We start from the raw sequence: 19,206 nt of genomic DNA on the forward strand, positions 1-19,206 counted from the left end.
ACACAGCATTAGCTACTTCCTGTTTCAGCCAACCCCTTCCTGTTACATCAGGAACAGTGGTTCATACTTTCTGTTTCTTTCACAAAGGTTTGATTAGTTACTAAGTGCTAAGTACCTGCTTACTTGCCAATACAAAAAGGGGTTTTCAAATTACCATTACAGAATATGAAGAAAGAAAGAAAATAATCCCTTAACTTAAGGTGTTCACATTCTAATGGGGGACATAACCAGGAATGTGGAATGAAGGCCTCCTGCAGAAACCTGAGTCTTGAAACAAGTCAGAGGGGCCAGAAGATGGAGAAGAAAAGGAAGTATCCTAGGCATCGGACTGTGAACATGGTCTCTGATAACTGTACTAACTGATTAAATATATTAGAATATGGGTGGGAGTCTTTTTATTAAGAGGATTTGTTCTGTGAAGTTTGGATTCAGTCAAAGGGCTACACTTGAGGACACAGAGGGCCACAAATGGCCTTAAGATCGCAGGTTCACGTTGTTCCCACCTTCCTCATGTTTCGGTCATGGGTCTGCTGCTGATGCCCCTGCTGTTGCTCTCTGCGGCCCCGGGTCCTGAGCCCGGCCGCCCTCCCAATGCTGTGCCCCGCGGTGGCTGCCACCACCCGCACTTTTTGGAAGCCTCCCAGGAGGAGGAGTCGCCTGCGGTCAGGGGACCGCGCAGCCTCCCCCCCCTCCCCCCAGCCGGCCAGGTCTATGTTCGTGCATGTGAGGGGGGAAGAGGGGGCTCCGCACGAGGGGGGGGGGGCAAGGCTTTTGCTGAATTCCTGACAGATGAAATTAAAGAGGAGAGGAAGATCCAGAAACATAAATCCCTCCCCAGGATGTCTGGGGATTGGGAGCTGGGTGTGCAAGGCACAGAAGCCAAGGTTGTCTGGAGAATGGCTGGCGAGAGGATCACAATCACATTCAATATTAACAACAGTATCCCACCGACATTTGGTGATGAGCTACCAGAGGGATAGAAAACCCAAGAACAGCAAGAGCCTGAACTTACATCAACCCCAAACTTCATGGTAGAGGTTGTGAAGGACGATACCAAGAAGGCCCTTGTGCTGGACTGCCACTATCCAGAGGATGAGGTTGGACAGGAAGAAGATGATGAGAGGGACAACTTCTCCATCTTGGAAGTTAGCTTTCAGCCCCCCACAGTGAATCTGACTGGAAGGATACAAACTATACCCTCAATACAGGTTCCCTGGACTAGGCCCTGTATGATCACTTGTTGGACTTCCTGGCTGACCATAGCACACATTGGCAGATGAGCTGATTGTGCTCAGAACGGCCCTAGAGCACCAGGAGTACATCAACTTTCTGGAAGATCTGAAAGGATTTGTCAAGTGTGAGGCCTGCCCTTCCTTCCAAGAGAAGGTTTCTAGAAGCCATCATGGAGAAAGGGCTGTGCTGTGAAATACCGCCAGGCATGAATTATGTTTTCTAACCCTTTATTTCCTTTGTCTGCTGGCGCCACCACAGAATGACAAGAAATAAGACCCTCGGACTCCTCTAGAAAAAAAAAAAAGATCCTAGGTTCCCAACCCCCTGTACTAGAGCTTCCCTTTTTCACAAAGCAACTGGACGATGTAGTAGCACAACAACTAGCCAATAAGGGCTTAGCCCAAGGCTGCTTGACATACCAGTAACCCTTTGTAAAGTAAGCTGAATCTGGAGATGTCTACAACTGTTGAAACCAGTCTTGAGCAGCTCAAAGAGGGAAGCCAACATCTTGCTTCTTAACTTATCCAAGGAACATCTGAGTGGCCCCCTCTGAGAACCTGCTCCTCTGCCCCCCCACCACCACCCCCCAAGCCCTCCGCTGACCCCGCCCCCACTCTCAGAGGCTCCTGACTGCCCTGTGCCCCTCTGGTCCCCTCATTCCTTGTCCCCTCCAAATGTCTGGGGTCCACCAGGGCCGGGCACAGAGAGTGCATGATGGCCGAGCACGGGGCTCACATCACAGGTTACCCGGGCACAGTGAGCAGCCCTCCATCTTCATGGTGGTAGCACAGGATGGCCTGATAGCAGCCGGGAGGCCTGCCCTTCAGCATGTGGCCTAGGTTCTTCCCTAATCCAGCCCTGCCCTTTATGCTTCCTCTGGAGGCGGTCTGATGAAATCTTCACTTTTCTGGATCTTTTGCCTCAGCAACACTGCTCATCTAAAGCCAGTGACTCCTTCCCTGAAAACTTTCATGGCTTAAAGAGCATCATGATGGGAGGTCCTGGGGGGGTCCAGAAGTTGGCCAGTGCTGGCCTCTCAAAGCAGCTTGGAAATGCCTCATTCCTGTCCTCCTTTCCTACTTGAAAGTAAAGTTGGAGAAGTGGGTCTCCTGCCTAAGAGAAGAGGATGAGCATTTCATCCATACCCCCTCTTCCTGGTGGAAGTGGTTTTAGGGAGCTTTCATGGCAGCTTATCCCTTTGTGACTATGGCCTGGGAAGGCTGATTGCTCACAGGGCCATTACATTACATCCTGGGGAAGGCTCAGCTTCAATAGTCCTTGCTGATCCAGACTGGAGTTCGGCTAGGTAGACTCTCAGCAGAGGATCTGAGCATTGGAAGACACCAGCTGGAGCTAGTGGGATGCAACAGCCAGCCACCAGTATTCAAGAAAAGGTGCAGTCAGCTGTCACAAAGGCCATAGAAGGCCTTGCCTTATCCATCTCCACAGGTTTTTCTGTAGGTGTTTTCTTCCTGCAATTCCTAGGTTGGTAGTACTCAGAAAATCAAGAAACTATCAAATCCCTCACTGCCCTGCCCACCCCACCACCTCCTGTGCACCTGGAGTACTACTCTGATTCCTCTCTATTGCCAAAGCTGAAGTCAGTGTGCCCCTTCTGTCAGGGTGAATGACACTGCACTCGCTCTGGCTACCTGTTTAGTTACCACTGTGTGTATAACTGTGTGAAGGGTCACCAGACCTGCCCCATCACAGGGATCACAGGCATCTTGTATCACAGGCATCTTGTAACCCCCATCCAAAAATTGATGAAAACAGAGTCAAATTGCTATATGAAGTCACAACCAAGAGTCATTAGTGGGGGACGAACAGAGTTGTGAAGATCACATGAAATAAAATATGAAAAACACTTTAATCAAGCTGAATGAGTGCTGTACTATGTAGAGGGAGGAAGAGGGAAAGATGAAAGACCCTGGCTCCATGGTCTCCTTCTATACTTTGCATGCAGACTACAGTAACCTAAGAAGGATCCAGATAAGGACATACATGTGCTAGGCAAGCTCCTCTTTAAGGACACTTGTCTGCCCATAATATTGAGGTGTCTAAAAGAGGATTTTGTTTGCTTTGAATGTAAATAAAACTTTAGAAAATAATTCACTTTTCCAAACTGACACCTATTCAGCACAGTATTTATTAATGCCCCATCTAGTTTGAATTGTGATTGTGAGTGAATCCTTCACAAGAAAGTACATAATTTACTTTTCTTGGGAAGCTGGTGTAATGGGAATTTGAAGATCTTCCCTGTCCCTTAATAGCCAAAGGGGGGAGGGGGGGACAAATTTGAAGACCTCCCCCTCTGTGAAGATAAACTCTGCCTCCTGATAGGCTGAACGTAGTCACATGGAGCCTGTGATGGAAGGAATTTGCTGAAGGGAAGCAGAGCCCACAGGAAGCTTCCCTGCTGTGAAGATAAACTCTACCCCCTGATAGGCTGAATGTTGTCACATGAGGCTGTGATGGGAGGAGTTTGCTGAGGGGAAGCAGGGCCCACAGGAAGCTGAGAGCCAGAACCAGAGAGACAGTGGGTGAGAGGTGCTTAAGCAAGGAGAGAGAGAGAGGTTTGTATGTAAATATTGATTTTGTATTGGTTTATGGGAAGGCTGTAGGATGCTGTTATTATGGCTTCTGAATATCTTTGGTACTATGATGGGATCAGCTTACTGGTTTTGGGATTTGGTTTTCTGGTGTTTAAATGTTTCAGTTCTGTTTTTCTACCTGGAGAATCTGGCATATTTTGTGATCAAACGTCATGTAATATTTATAGTCACAGTCTTTATCATGATTGTGGGCACTGTAAATATTGCATTGGCTCTACAACTGTATGAGGGCAAATAATGTATTGGGTTGATGTTCCATTTAGAGGACTCTGACAATTTTAAGTATGAAAGTCAAACTGACAAACACATAAGGAGAAAATACAGTTAGACCTACACTAATCCAGCTCTCATAGAGTCACGATGTTAGAGCTGTAAGGAACTTTGGAGGCTCTCTAGTACAAGCCTCTCACTTTATAGAGGAGGAACAGAGGCTTCTAAGTGAAGGGTTTGCCCATGGTTACCCAACCAGTTACTGAAAGAGCCAGGACTAGAATCCATGTGCCTTGACTTCTTCACCCAGTGTTTTTTTCTTCCCTGTGCCACAAATAGCAGGGAGCAGAAAAACAGCTTTGTGTGAGCATTTTCTGCTAACTCCCAGAAAAGTTTGCATGAACACACACACACACACACACACACGCGCGAGAAAGAATCAAATTGAGGTTGCAGTAATAGGAGAGTTAAGTTGCAAAGGCCTCTACCAACAGCAACTGGTGTGGCCATTGAAACTGCCCAATTTAGGAGCAGCTAACGAGGTGATTAGTGCTTCTTAGTTCTGGGATCTTCTAACCACAAGCTTACTTGGGCATAACATTTCTGAAGTCCCTTCTAACAAATTTAGCTTTGTTCCCTAGCTCTTCCTTAATTCTGAGAATCTGATTATACTTGGCCAGTCGTTCAGATCAGCAGGGTGAATCATGCTGCTAAGAAGCTAGCAACATAAGATGTCATGATCCTTCCCATTATAGCGGCAAACTTCACTACTACCTGAATGTCTGCAGTGGTAAGGAAGGATTTCCAAATTTCCCAGCCATCTGGGTCAATGAGATCTTCAATAGAAACCAATAGATAATCCTTGATAAAAGTCTTAAGTTTGTCCTCAAGTGCATCAGGTGTGATGTATACACTGGGGTTGTCAGGAGATTTGGAGTCCAAGTATTATTTATTTTCCTGATCAGATGAATTCCAATGCAGTAACATTCATTCCAATTGCAACCTCATCAGTAGAGTCAACCTTCAATACCACTGTTTAGTCGCTCCAGAGTTTTTTTATTCTCCAGAATATCAGAAGTGAAGTCCCTCTCATCCTTTACTTCATCAGTATCCTGTCCACATTTCTACTTAATAACGTTCTTCAGGTTGTGGTGGACTGCAGCTCCAATATGCATGAACTCCTTGAAGTTTGCCGCTATAATGGGAAGGATCATGACATCTTATGTTGCTAGCTTCTTAGCAGCATGAGAGCCACCACTGATCACACTGAAAAGCTAGAAGTGGCAGGATGAATTCATTGTTTCCTGCAAGATCAAATATGACAATTCTGGGGAAACACTTTTCTCAGCAGTTCTGGACTTATAAACAGCCCGAGACACTCTAAATATGACATTCACACCAAATTCAAATTTATTCTTAGTGTTTTTTCTAGTGTCATTTCTAGCATCAATTTGTCATTCTTCTCCTGCTCCACAAAATTCTTTCTTGCTAATCAAGCATGAGGCTAGAATTTTATTGATGTGCCCTACAGCTTTTGGGACACCTTCCCCATGCAGAGGATCTTATCAGTGTCTTGAAATGTTAAGGCTTGATAGATGACAGTAGAAGCAACAGACACAGCAGCTCAGAAGAGACCTTTCGCAAGTGCAGAGATCAACTTCAGTGGTACAGTTTCCAGGAGAGTCAAACATCTTGCTTACCTGGATCCTGAGAATACATATGTTGAGTTTTTGGTAGGGGAATTCTACATTAGACTCAGAGAACAGAGGCTGAGGGGGCTGCCAACACCAAGAGACAGTATTAAATCCTCTGTAATTCTTTTCAGAAATATTCTTCCCTTTTTGAACTTTTGATGAAGAGGAAGCTATGGTAGGTTAAATTCATGTGTATAGAAAATTTCTAGGTATTAATTTACCATGGTTGGATTTTGAGCCATTCAGATGATATTTAGTACATGATTACATTGTTCAGAAGTTAATGTGCCAGAAGGAAAGATTAGTTTTTCCTAATTGGACAATTCATTTTTACAAATGGGTAACTAAGGCAAACAGGGTTAAGTGACTTGCCCAAGGTCACCCAGATCGTAAGTGTATGAGGTCACATTTGAACTCAGGTCCTCCTGACTCCAGGGCAGGCATCCTGTCCACTGTGCCACCAAGCTGCTCATACATTGTTGTTGAATTGTTTTAGTCCTGTCGTACACTTTGTGTCCCTGTTTTTTTTTTTCTTGTTAGAGATACTGAAGTGGTTTGCCATTCACTTCTCCATCACATTTTTACAGATGAGGAACTGAGACAAATGGGGTTAACTGACTTGTCCAGGGCTACACAACTACTAAGTGTCTGAGGCTGCATTTGAACTCAGGAAGATGAGTCTTCCTGATTCCAAGCCTAGTGTTTCACACACACACATGCATACATACGCACATTTGGATATTTAATTATACATATAAAACTATAGGTATATGTATGTGTGTGCATAAAATTTCTTTAATTGAGAATAATAAATCTAAAGCTTGATTTATTTCTAATACAGTTGCTTTCTTTTCTGTTTGAAAAAATGCTTTATTTTGAAGAATTTACTGAGAAATTTTCTAATTTTAATTTCTCTATTTCAGTAGTTAAGAATTTCAAAGTGTAGTTTTTAAAAAATTTTGTTTATTGCATATATTCTTTCCTAAACACCTACTTTTGTTAATCATTAAATTTTTTTATTGAATATTTTCATTCCTAAGATTTAAATATATGGGTACTCCTTTTCCAAGTGCACATCACACTTTCTCCATGTATTAATAAATGGTATTCATTGAATACTGTGGTTGAAAATTCCACTGGTCGCTGGCTGGACTTCTGGTGACAAGACTTTGTCTTTAGCTAGATTGGTGATAAGGCTTTGCACCTAGCTGAGTGTTGACAGATGCATAGCCTGTAACTGGTCCTACATTTATAGTTTTTCTAGCTTGGTAGACCTCCCAGAATTTGTGCTATACCTGTTATAGACTTTGTGACCCCCTAGTCATCTTGATGCTGTGATAAAACACAAGAGTAAGACTTCAGTGGATGTAATATAAATCCTACAAGGGAACAAATATAATGCATTATAAAAGAATTGAACTATCAGATCATTTTTTCTTTTGATGTGTTACTTCTTATTTATTGAAAACACATATAATAGAATGTCTTGTATTGTGATGGTGAATATGTGGATTGTGTATATGTGTGCATTTGTGTGTGTATATGTATCACTAAAAATGTTTATTTGATTTTATTTAACTAATTGGTGTTGTTGACACAGCTTCCTAATTTCAAATCCAACATACTATCCATTTTGCCACCTAGTGGCCAAATCAATTAATGAAAGTCCAAAGATCTATTCATGAAATAACTCTGATTTGTGCGTTTTTGTTGTTGTTGTTTGTTTTATTTTGTTTTTTCCTGGGTGCTGTGGTCATTCAAGCTTGGGAAAAGTCACATATAGTTTCTTGATGGTTTCATTTATAATTATATTGATGAAACAGGTTAATTTACAGGAAGTGTAAATTTCTAAGAGTTGAACATTTTTGGAATGCATTAATAGCTCTTTGATTCCATCAAAGTAGATACCCCAGAGAGTGATGAAGATACTAGTTCAGACACCCTCTCTGAGTCTATGTAATTCGTGTCCATATTTTCAGGTTCTACCTGACATGATGGACTAAGACCAATGCAGCCCTAGGACGGTCCATCTGTATCTTTCCCTCTCTGTATCTGATTGAGCGACTAACTTTTTGCAATCATACATTTCATTGGTGATGTTCTTTACCTGCTGGGTTCTTGAAGGTTAATGACAGAAGATCATATATGCTGGTAAGTGTTTCTACCATACTAGAAAGAGTATGTTTGATTTTTGAGACCCAGTGTGTAAAAGTGAGTTTGACTAAATGGTTTTTTAATTCCTTTGCAACTCAGTAACTGCTATCCACTGAAAAGCATAAAGAGGTTCATCACCAGTGGGTGATTTTTTTTTAATTTTTGCATTGCATGAAATTAAGTAAAAATACAGATTGGCCCTCAGCTCTGTATTTCCTCCTTTTCCAGCGACAGTAGCATAACCACTTCAAAATGTCAACAACTATTTTTATTCTACATGTGAAATTCATATTCAAGGACCAATGGATTTATAGGAACTGAAACATCAATTTTGATATTATAGCTACAAGTAAAAAACAGAAGGTAAAATATTTTTTCAGTAAAAAATATTTTTAAAAGAGAGAATAGAATATGATCAAGTAACCTTCACACCTAAGCTTAGTGTAGGAGTTCTTAAAAAGAGATAGAGATAATTAGAAATATAAAATACCTCTTTCTGATTACATAGAATTGAAAAGATTTTACATGAATGGAAGTGTTAATGTGGCTAGGGCAAGAAGGTTAAATGGGAGGAAAAATTCTTATCATCAAATATCTCTGATAATGTTCTGATAGTCAAGGTGTACAAGCGTCTAACAAAAATTTATGAAATTAGACATTCCCCAGTAGGACAATGATCAAAGAATATGAACAAATGGGTCTCAAAAACATAATTGCATGCCATACTCTAACAATGCAAAGAAATCTGAGATTTCACCTCCTAACCAGCAAATGCACAAAAATTACACAATATGGAAAGTAGTCAATGAGTTATTGAAAGACTGAACTGATCCAAACATTATGAATTCCAAATAATTTGGAATTATTTAAGAAAACTGCTATGGTTTAGAGATTTTACTACTAGGCATATGCCTTAATGGTGTTGATGACACAAAGAAAGGGTTCCTACACATCAAAATCTATGTAACAGCTCTTTTTTTTTAGCAGAAGAAAAAAAACTGAAAACCAAAACCTGAGAATAAAGTTAGTGTCCTTCAGCAGGGAAATAGCTAAACAAATTGTGGTATATTAATATAATGCAGGGCAATTAGGTGGCACAGTGGATAGAGCACTGGGCCTACAGTCAAGAAGACTTATCTTAGGGGCGGCCAGGTGGCTCAGCGAGTAAGAGCACCGGCCCCTAGTGTTGGCATGACCTGGGGGATCAAATCCAGGCTCATGATACTTAGCCCCACACCCAGAAATAACTGGCTGTGTAACCTTAAGCAAGTTACTTAACCCCAATTGCTTAAAAAAAAGAAGACTTATCTTCCTTATTTCAAATCTGGTCTCAGACACTTACTAGCGTGGTCATCCTGGACAAGTCCCTTAACCCTGTTTGCCTCAGTTTCTTTATCTGCATAACCAGCTGGAAAAGAAAATGGCAAAACCCCCAGTATCTTTGCCAAGAAAACCCCAAATGGCATCATGAAGTGTCAGATATGAATGACTGAACAACAATAACAGCGAAACTAATGCAACATTATTATGCTTTAAGAAGTTTTGAATATTGTATATATGATATATTAATATATACCTACATAAAAATATACATGTGTGTATACACAGATATACATATATAAAATTGTAGAAGTTTGCAAAACCTTTGATCTAAGCAGTAAAGCAACCCTTTTGTTTATAGATAATTTAATTTTACAACACTTTAACATGATATATTTCTTTCATCAGAATATTTGGAAAATCTTAATGCCTGCATTAATTTATTTTAGTTATTGTTTTGAACATGGGGATGATTGATTTCAATTTCTTTATCATGACAACAGCAAGCATTTGTATATCATCCATGAAAATTACTAAAATTCTCAAACTGCCACTCAATTTTATAAGTACAGATCATTTAGTCCGTATTCTATCTGAGTTATTTTGAATACTATATGCAAAAGAAATAGAAAAAAAGAAGGAAAGAAAGAAAAAAAGAAAGGAAGGAAGAAGGAAAGAAGAAAAGAAAGGAAGGAAAGGAGAAAGGAAGGAAGGAGGAAAAGTGTTGAAGAAAATTTACTCAGAAAAGCATTGGAGAAAATTTTAAATGAAACTAATGATGTAAAAATAATTCTTAGCAAAATTCTCAGGAGACTAAGATAGAAAAAAAATCAATTGTAGAAGGTAAAAATAAGACAGATATTTTCCTGTACCCCGTTCTTAGAACTTGACATATTTAACTTTAACTATCATAGCCTAGAAATAAACTCACAAGAAATATAAGAATATCAGTAAAAAAGTAATCATAGTAATAAAAAGGTTCATGCTCCAAGTTAAGGTGAGTAAAAGAGGAAGATATATTTCTTAGCTTCCTATTTTATTTTATATCTATCTATCATCTATCCATATGTCTATCTGTTTGTATTGGAGAATTAAAAACAAAACTAAGGCACCAAAGAAAGTAATGGTTGCATGAGTTGCTGAGCTAGAGCAGAGATCTGGTGAGTGCACTCATGGAACATTGTTCAGTTTGTGATATCAGATTTTAGGAAAGGTGCTAATAAACTGACAGAAAGCCCAATGATTTCGACCTGAATTTTGGAGGAATCCTAGGAACTTGTTTTAGGAAGGTTGTCTGAATAAATATGTGAATTTAGATTGGAAAAGAGAAGACTTATGGGAGCATGACAACTTTCTTCAACCATTTGAAAGGCTTTGATGGGGAGGAAAGAATAATTTTGTTCCATTTGGTCTCATAGGATAGATCTAGCAATAATGGAGAAGTTTTGAAAACAGACACAGAAAACATCACCATGTTTACAGTTGACCCATTCTGCAACAGGTACCAGTTCTGTCACTGGAAGTTGTCAAGCAGGAACAGTCTAGGAGGGCTTTTTGGTCAGGTACACATGGGATGAAATAGATGACCTCTGAGGCCTGTACTTATTTTGAAATTCTGTGATGGGGTAAATAAAACTTTCTTTGCCATATCATTGAGAGTTACCAGAATATACAAAATTGTTGTTGTTTAGCCCTTTCAGTTGTGTCTGATCCCATCTGGGTTTTCTTGACAAAGATAATGGACTGGTTTGCCATTTCTTATAGTATTCAAGAGCAAAAAAAAGTAGGATGGAGTTTGGTTATCAAGCGGTGGGAATTCTCCAAATTTATAAATGCTCTGAAGTAGTCACATTATTTGAATTCATGTTGCATATTTATCTTGAGCTGAAACCAATTACCATATTTTATATAATTGTAACTTTGGATATTGTGGATTCAAATATGTAAGAACACTCTAGGGGATTCTTCATTCACACTAATCAGAGCTTAGGCATCCTTTAATTTCATTTTGCTACCCATGCCATGCTGCCTGGATTCTAACTGCACCAAGTATTCTGATTAGCAAACTGAGCTCAGCAAAAAATAGTAAATTCAAAGGTATAGATATTTGATGTTGTTGGAACCAGAAAGAGTATTGGTTGATTTCACAACCAGCCCTTCTCCTATAGGAAAGTGAAAGCTAAGTGTTTTGGGTTAACTCACTGGTATAATGACTATGTGTCACAGGAATGTTTCAGACATTTTAGCCATTTAGTTAACTTACTTTGGTTTCTAGATCTCCATAATATTTTTAAAACTTAATAGGATTGTTTTAACATTTTATAGGAAATTGCCAATCATGCTTTGGTACCTTTATTACTGGGCAGCATGCTCAAGTCATGTTGAACACTTTTTCTTTTGTTCCCTATAAATAGACAATTAATTTTTATAAAATCAAGATTTTTTAGGCCTATGATATAACTAAATCTTATGAAAAGATTATTCCCAGCAAACTTCTACTGAAATAATGGATCCTGAGTGGAATTTAAAACATTTGGTTCCCAAGGAAAGCATTTCATAGAAGAAAATGAACAATAAAGTAATTGGTATAAGTAAAGCTTTATCTTTCACTTAAAAAACTTAATTATATTTGATATTTAATTTTTCTCTGTTGTTAATAGATGCAGATTTTGTCACTATGTAGGATGTGAGTTGTATAACAAAAGGTTATGAGAATTCGAATTTTTGTAACTTAGCTATTTGTGAATTACTTAATATATATGACCAATAAAAGAAAAATTATTCCTGAATATATTCTAAAATAGTGTGATATGTAAGTTGCATTGTAAAGAAATCACTCAAAGGGGGAAGGATGAATCCGTCAACACAATAACTTATGAGTATGTAAATAGAGATACAATAAAGAAAATATTCTCAACTGTGACCATTAAAAACTAATTTTTATTTATTGAACAAATAAATTATTTAGTAACTTAAATATTAATAAATCAATAATGTTTCTGAGTTGAAATCATATGACTTCAATTTCTAATATTACCAGAATAATCAAATGTTATTGTCAAAGAAGAGGAAATCAAATTTAGTTGAAAGAGCATACCATAGATTATCCCTTCTCTGTTACCCACGTGACAAAAAAAAATGCTGCATAGCTGTGGCTCACTTTGTTCATTTATAAAACAAATCAAAATCAAACGTTGAAAACTTTTATAATTAACAATGTCACAAAATATCCTTTGAGTTCTTTGGGGGGAAAGATAACATCCCTATTAATGTCACTATGTTATGCCTTTGAGAAATCAAAATGTATGCTTAAGCTATAAAACTCTAGTCACTGTCTTTCTCAGTTAATTGATCTATAAAAGGATATGAGTTACCTCTCCATTTTCCAATAAAAACTTATTTGAGGTAAATATAAATTATCCTCAATTTTATCTTTTTTAGTTAAAATTGGGCAAATTCTCAATATTACATACAGTTCATGGTGGTACCAAATTAAATTGAATGTTGTTAATATTTATCCTTTTTCAGTTTTCTAATAAACCTTGCTTTCTATTACTAGAATATCTTGTGTATTTCAGCAATCACAGTATGCTTAATTTTGAGGGGAGTATATGGAAGAGAGAACTGATCTTGCATAGGAGAGTGATGTCCTTGCTGAGTGGCCTTCAATTACAAGCAAGACTCCTGGAAGAAGTTTAGAAAGCAGGAGGGATAGTACCCTGTTAAATATTACTAAAATTTGACCAAGTGGAATACAGTCGTGTCAAATGGTCATTCTGAAGTTGAGGGTCCACCCCTTTGTGCAACCTCACTATTTTTTCTAAATCATTTTTGGTGTAAATCTTTCTAAAACATATTACATATATCCTGGCCTTCTTAAACATCAAATACTAGTTGTATCATCCATTTATTGGAGGAAGTCACACGAATGGCAATAGTTTCATGCATTTGAAGAGGGCCTCATTTATTCATGTGGATAGGGCAACTGTATTTTTTTGGTGTTTGTTTGCAATGTTTTTCATTCTGATTCTCCAACTGTCACTCCTAACAAATTGCAAATGTCCTTGACCTTTATGACAACTTGAGAACTCAAGGGAACTTTACAGATCATCTACTCCGATAACCTTTGGATTTGATGGCGTACAGTCACTAATTACGGATGAAATAAGTGTCCCTCTCCCCTCCAAAAAGCAGGAAGGAAGGAAGGAAATAAGGAAATAGGGAGGGTGGACTACTTTGGAAAGTTCATCTTGGTAATGAATGGCCATGACATCACATATGAATGATGAAGGCAACCATTATCTCTGCACCACTGAATCCCTGCCTTCATAAATGCTTCCACATTTGGAAGCTTTGTAATTGATGTAGTTACTTTCAAAATTTAGCTGTTTATAGAGCATTGCCTGTGGAGGAATTGCTCCCCCAAAGATCAACAAAATCATAGTTTTGCTGACCAGACAATGAAGCTTTTTCTTCTTTCCATTCTCTTTTCCCTTAGAATTCCAGGAGATTCTATTTATTTGATATCTTTAACTTGATTGCTCACAAGGAGCCACTGAGGTTGGGTACCTGTCCTTAAATGAACTTTAAGTGAGGCATTAAGAGTTGCTACCTTTAGAGAATAAATCTCATGACAGTGACCTACCCCATTCATCTCAGCATCACAAATGGAATTGTATTATATATATTTCACTACTCCCCAATAAAACAAAAGCAAACAAATGTCAACTATGTGAGAGGTGTCTTTTGCAAATGTAGAGGGATATTAAGGAGTAATGACTGCAGAGCATTCATCAGGAAATAAGGTATCCTAAGGTTCTGCCACTAGCTAGCTATGACCTTGAATTCTTTGGGTTTCACTTGCTTAAGCTATAAAAGAAGGGGCTAATCAAGATGATGTCTTACAACTCTAAAATTCCACAACTCCTATGACTTCAAGATTCTCTGGTTCAGGGGGACTCTTCAGCACAGTATGCAGGTAGGATAAAAGACAGCAAGATAATGACTGAATCAGTCTGGTAAAGACTGGCATATGTGGTAGCAGAAATTGTGTGCAGGAAATGAAAAAGGAAGGAAAGAAAGAAAAAGAAAGGAAGGAAGAAAAGAGGGAGGGAGGGGAGGAAGGGAGGGAGAAAAAAAAAGAAAGCATTCCACATTTCTACCTTAGAGGTATGTCCAAAAACTCAGACGTGTTTATGAGGAAATTAAATCCAGAAAGTGGAGTGTTAAATGAAGTACTGGTGTAGAAATATAACTAGGAGTTAGGAATATCTGATTTCAAATCCTGCCTATGCTACAAATTACCTGTGTGATCATGGACACAGGTCTGAGTGTTTCATGATAACAATAATTTCCTATATGCATGTGTGACTTGTCACACAAACACATAAATTCTCAAAATATAACCTACAGATGAAATAGAATCTCTAGGAAAAAGTAAACAGATGTTGAGATAAGCAAATCCAATTTTCAGATATATTTTTAAAAGTTTTAAAAGCCCTATAACATGAGAACTGCCTGATTTTGCTGGTAATTTATAATATAAGTCCACATTTCTAACTCATTGCTTTTGTTTTAGTACCTTTTGTCTTGAAATCTAAATTGGCAGCTTTAAACATGTTCTTACAAAACTCCATTCTCAGTCTGATGGTGGCATTACGTGGATTTGATTGTCTCTAGCTCTTATAAGGTTGCTCAAAAGTTAAACCTCCCCTAAGTTTAAAATATTTTTAAATATAATATTTATTTACAAGCAAATTCAGAGATTTTTTCTTTTTTGTATCCTGTAGAATAATAGAGCTTTCTTGGGTAAAGGCATGATGGAATTGTTATGGCATGCCTTTAGCAAATCAAATCTGATTGGATATAGAGATATTGAACCCAAGGCAGAGGCTAGGTGTCTCATCATACTATTTCAGCATTTTTCCTAGGATTGTTGAAAATCTGTATGAAGAAATATTTGGATTATAGAAGGCAAGATTTCTATTTTGCGGATTTTGAGGAATACAGATTGAAGTTGCTGCATAAAATAATGTCTAGGATTTGATTTGGGTAAGTCTACACACAGAGTTAGATGTTAAGGCCATAAAAACAGTGCCAGGAAGCTTCTGAAGTCTCTATTTCATTCCTGTCCTCTGGAGAACTCCTGTGTATTTATATTACTTCAGCAGGGGAAGAAAAATCACATTTCAATGCTGTATCACATTGTTTTTTTTTTATTTTCATTTTTAAAATATTTTTGTGTCTGAGCCATCTAATGCATGATGGTTTGTTCTCACTTGGGAAGAAATGCCATTTCAAACTGACAAAAGATCATCTTGTGGAAATACACTTTGATCATTTTGGTAAGTTTTAAAACTGACCAACTGTAAATCATCATGCTAAAAAATAGTTGAGGTTCTATTTTATTGTGCAGAAAATATATTCTCTCTAAAAAACGGAAGCTATGGCTACACACTCTGCGCCCTCCTTGTCAGATTGTCTTGCTTATTAATTCTAAGACTTCTTTGAACTCTCAGTTCTCTTTTCTAACCTTATAAAGTCTCCTGTCTTTTATTTTCCTCTCAACTACATTCTTTTTTCATAACTACATTCCCACTTAGACCAAGAGGCAGTATGGCATAAAATAAGGCCAACCAAGGGCCAGCTGTGGAGTCAGTAAGATGTGGGTTCAATATCCCCTGCCACATATTACCTGTGTGACTCTAGGCAAGTTATTCAATGTCCAGAGTAGTTGCTGTTCTGCAGAAAAAGAGAGAATTTCCTCACTAAGAGTTTTCCAGACTAATGTTATCACTAATTCAGATTCAATTCTCTCTCCCTTCACAATTTTCAAATAAAAGGATTAGACTGAATCATACCTACTTTCCTGAGTTATTTAATAACTATATGCATGATCTTGAAGATCAACAAACCACACTTCCCTTCTTTTTGACCTATTGCTCCTAACAAAACAAAAACAAAAACAGACCAATCAATTAACAAGCAAGTAGAAGAGTAAGACTCTCCTCAACAAGAATGTTGTGTGTTTACTAGGCACCCAAGGCACAGGAGATACAATGACAACAAAAATTTAAGCCCTTGACCTCAAGATATGATATTTTTACTCCATAAAGTATGCTATAGAAAATATAAAATGGATTATTTGGGTAGAATACTTTACAAGTAGCAAGAATAAATATTTGCATTTGAAGCATGATCAAATCATTGAAAATAAGAACACTTGGAAAGTAGAAGCTACTGGAGGCGGCAGGCCTGAGGAGGAAGGTCACTGAGGCAGCCGCAGTGGGAGGAAGGCAGGATTGCAAAGGACCGCGTGGCAACCACTACCACGAGGCTTTTAAACAAGCCCAAGAGCGAGATGACCCCTGAGGAGCTGCAGAAGTGGGAAGAGGAGTTCAACACGGGGCCCCTGTCAGTGCTCACCCAGTTGGTGAAGAACAACACCCAGGTTCTCATCAACTGCTGCAACAACAAGAAATTTCTGGGCCGAGTGAAGGCCGTTGACAGACACTGCAACATGGTCTTGGAGAACGTAAAAGAGATGTGGACGGAGGTACCCAAAAGTGGCAAAGGCAAGAAAAGTCGAAACCAGTGAACAAAGATCGTTACATTTCCAAGATGTTCCTGAGGGGGGATTCAGCAATCCTGGTTCCCAGGAACCCAGTCATTGCTGGCAAGTAGTGGATCTAGAATCCCCCTTCCCACCCCAACACTCAGCTCAGCCCAAAAAGGCAGAGGGCTCACTAGCTTTACCTTTTGTGAATAAAACCTTCCTGTTTTTTCTTACCCCCCCCCAAAAAAAAAGAAAATAAGAACACGTATGTTTACTGATGATGAAGAATGTTTACATAAAACTTACTTAATCCTCTCAATAGCTCTGTAAAATAGGTGTGATAATTTTTACCTTCCCCATTTTAGGGATGGGGAAACTGGTCAGAATATAAAACAGGAAGCATTTCCCAACCTTCCTTAATTCCAGGACTTTTAATTAAGTCCAGCCTTTCTGAGTATAAGACATGCTGAATTCAGTTCAATAAGCAATGTCAAGTGAGGTTTAAAAGTTAAAATCTGTTGTGTTTTTTTGAAAATGACTATCACCTATTTCTGGGCCATTATCTTTTTAAAAATATTTTTAGTTTAAAGTATATATGCCATCTTCCAGTTCAGCTGGGTCGCCCACCAAAACAAAAATGATTCTCCCTCCCCCATTCAATCAGATGACTGTTGTGATATCCTATTCCAAGAATAAAGTGGCTGGGAAGGTGAAGTAAAGACAGATGTTCAAAAATAGGAGCAACAATCCAGGCATGAGAGACTTTAGCCAGTCTCTTTCAAAAAAATAGGAGTAATGATTCCAGGACACGATTGCCTAGGGATTCTGAATTGAAAGGCACAATTTAATAAACATCAGGTTATTATTTAAGGCAGTTTATGAGAAACAAGCTACAGATATATACTCTATAGCATAAAGACAAGTATTGACAAATAAAGAACTGCATTAGACAGCCAGTAATTCATCATATCCTTTATTATGAGAAAGCACTAATCATACTTTTGGTGAAAAAAAAAAGAAATAATCGAACATTAACCTTTCATAACCAGTAATTGAAAAGACAAAAATTCTGGAATATAAAATATTATTAAATTATAATTTTAAAGGAATGGGAATATGGTAATGGGGGAGGGGGTAGAAAGTAACAATAAAAGAGTACCAATTTTGATCTTTTCATAAGAAGGGTGCTGGAGAAATGTATTTATAAAAAGGTATAGGTGCAGCAACTCTTAATTTAAAGGAACAATAAATCCACCAGAGCAGAGAGTGCAAACTAATGGGAATTTGTGCAAAATGAATGTGAATCGAATAGGTCTGATCCTGTAGAGGGAAATAAAGGAATGTGACATTCATTCACTTCAGTTGGAGACAGACTGGTTGACTCAGATTACTGATCTGAATTTTATCAGATCAGCAGGGATTGAAACTAACTGAATGACTGCCAAAGGAAAAAAAAATCTGAATATCAGTAATACCTTGCCACAACAGACAATATAATCATATTGCCTGAATGAAGTTAGCCCCTCCAGAATTTGCTGGGATTGCATTGTAGTCTTTTTCTGCCTCATGCTGTAGGGTACTGGTACTACTAGGTCGTGAAAAGATGTGATGCCAATCATTTTTGCAAGAATGTATCCTTGGCTGTATCTGGTTTTCCAAATATATTAGACAGAGGGCTGATGATACTTTTCTGTTCTGGATAACCTTCCAGATCATTGGTCTCCAAAGTGAGGTATATGCACTGCAGGGGGTGCACAGGGTATTATAATTGAGGTTCAAGGAGAAAGTTAAACTTTGTATTTATTTTAATTTTAAAATAATGAGAAAGAAATTAATCTTAATTTATATTTACCTTAATCTATATTCTGTAGAACATATTTTTTATATATGTAGTTTTTTGAAGTTTACCTTTTGCACTTCTCTTAATTTTCCTGTTTGAATTAGTATATAGTTAGTGTGTGTGTGCATAAATGTGTGTGTCTGAGTGTGCATTCATACCCACCCATACACCCCCCCCATATATTTACATATATAATACATAGAGGTATATATATATATATATATATATATATATATATATATATATAAACACATATCTGTACACACACATATAAGCTTCTCTAGGTGTCATGGTAATGGGATTTAAAGATCCCCTTGTATTGGCTTGGTTTTCCAGTTAAGTATTAAAACCCAGAGCTTCTGAATCCCACTTGTGAGATGGATTTGTTGACATGAAGAGAGGGGGCTGAACTGGGAGGAGCTGGTGCTGTGGATTTAGAGAGGGGCACAAGCAGAGAGAGGCAAGAAGAACTTTGGGGAGCAACATTGTGGAGGCAGAGAGAGAGAGAGAGAAAGAGAGAGAGAGAGAGAGAGAGAGAGAGAGAGAGAGAGAGAGAGAGAGAGAGAGAGAGAGAGAGAGAGAGAG

The 19,206-nt window shown here is 38.2% G+C and overlaps 1 protein-coding gene and 3 pseudogenes across 8 annotated transcripts in view; 3 read left to right on the forward strand and 1 right to left on the reverse strand.

The window, feature by feature from the left end:
• TECRL (trans-2,3-enoyl-CoA reductase like) overlaps positions 1 to 19,206 on the reverse strand; it is a 161,260-nt gene that overhangs the window by 126,097 nt on the left and 15,957 nt on the right. The gene's annotated exons all lie outside the window — the stretch shown is intronic.
• Positions 522 to 1,425, forward strand: LOC138174869 (complement component 1 Q subcomponent-binding protein, mitochondrial pseudogene; annotated as a pseudogene).
• LOC138174870 (peroxisome assembly protein 12 pseudogene) lies at positions 1,948 to 3,071 on the forward strand (annotated as a pseudogene).
• LOC138174747 (small nuclear ribonucleoprotein Sm D2 pseudogene) lies at positions 16,569 to 17,004 on the forward strand (annotated as a pseudogene).

The sequence above is a fragment of the Petaurus breviceps genome, unplaced genomic scaffold (genome assembly GCF_028583685.1).
Source record: "Petaurus breviceps papuanus isolate PSGF00001 unplaced genomic scaffold, PetGlider_PUasm1.0 76, whole genome shotgun sequence".
NCBI lineage: Eukaryota > Metazoa > Chordata > Mammalia > Diprotodontia > Petauridae > Petaurus > Petaurus breviceps.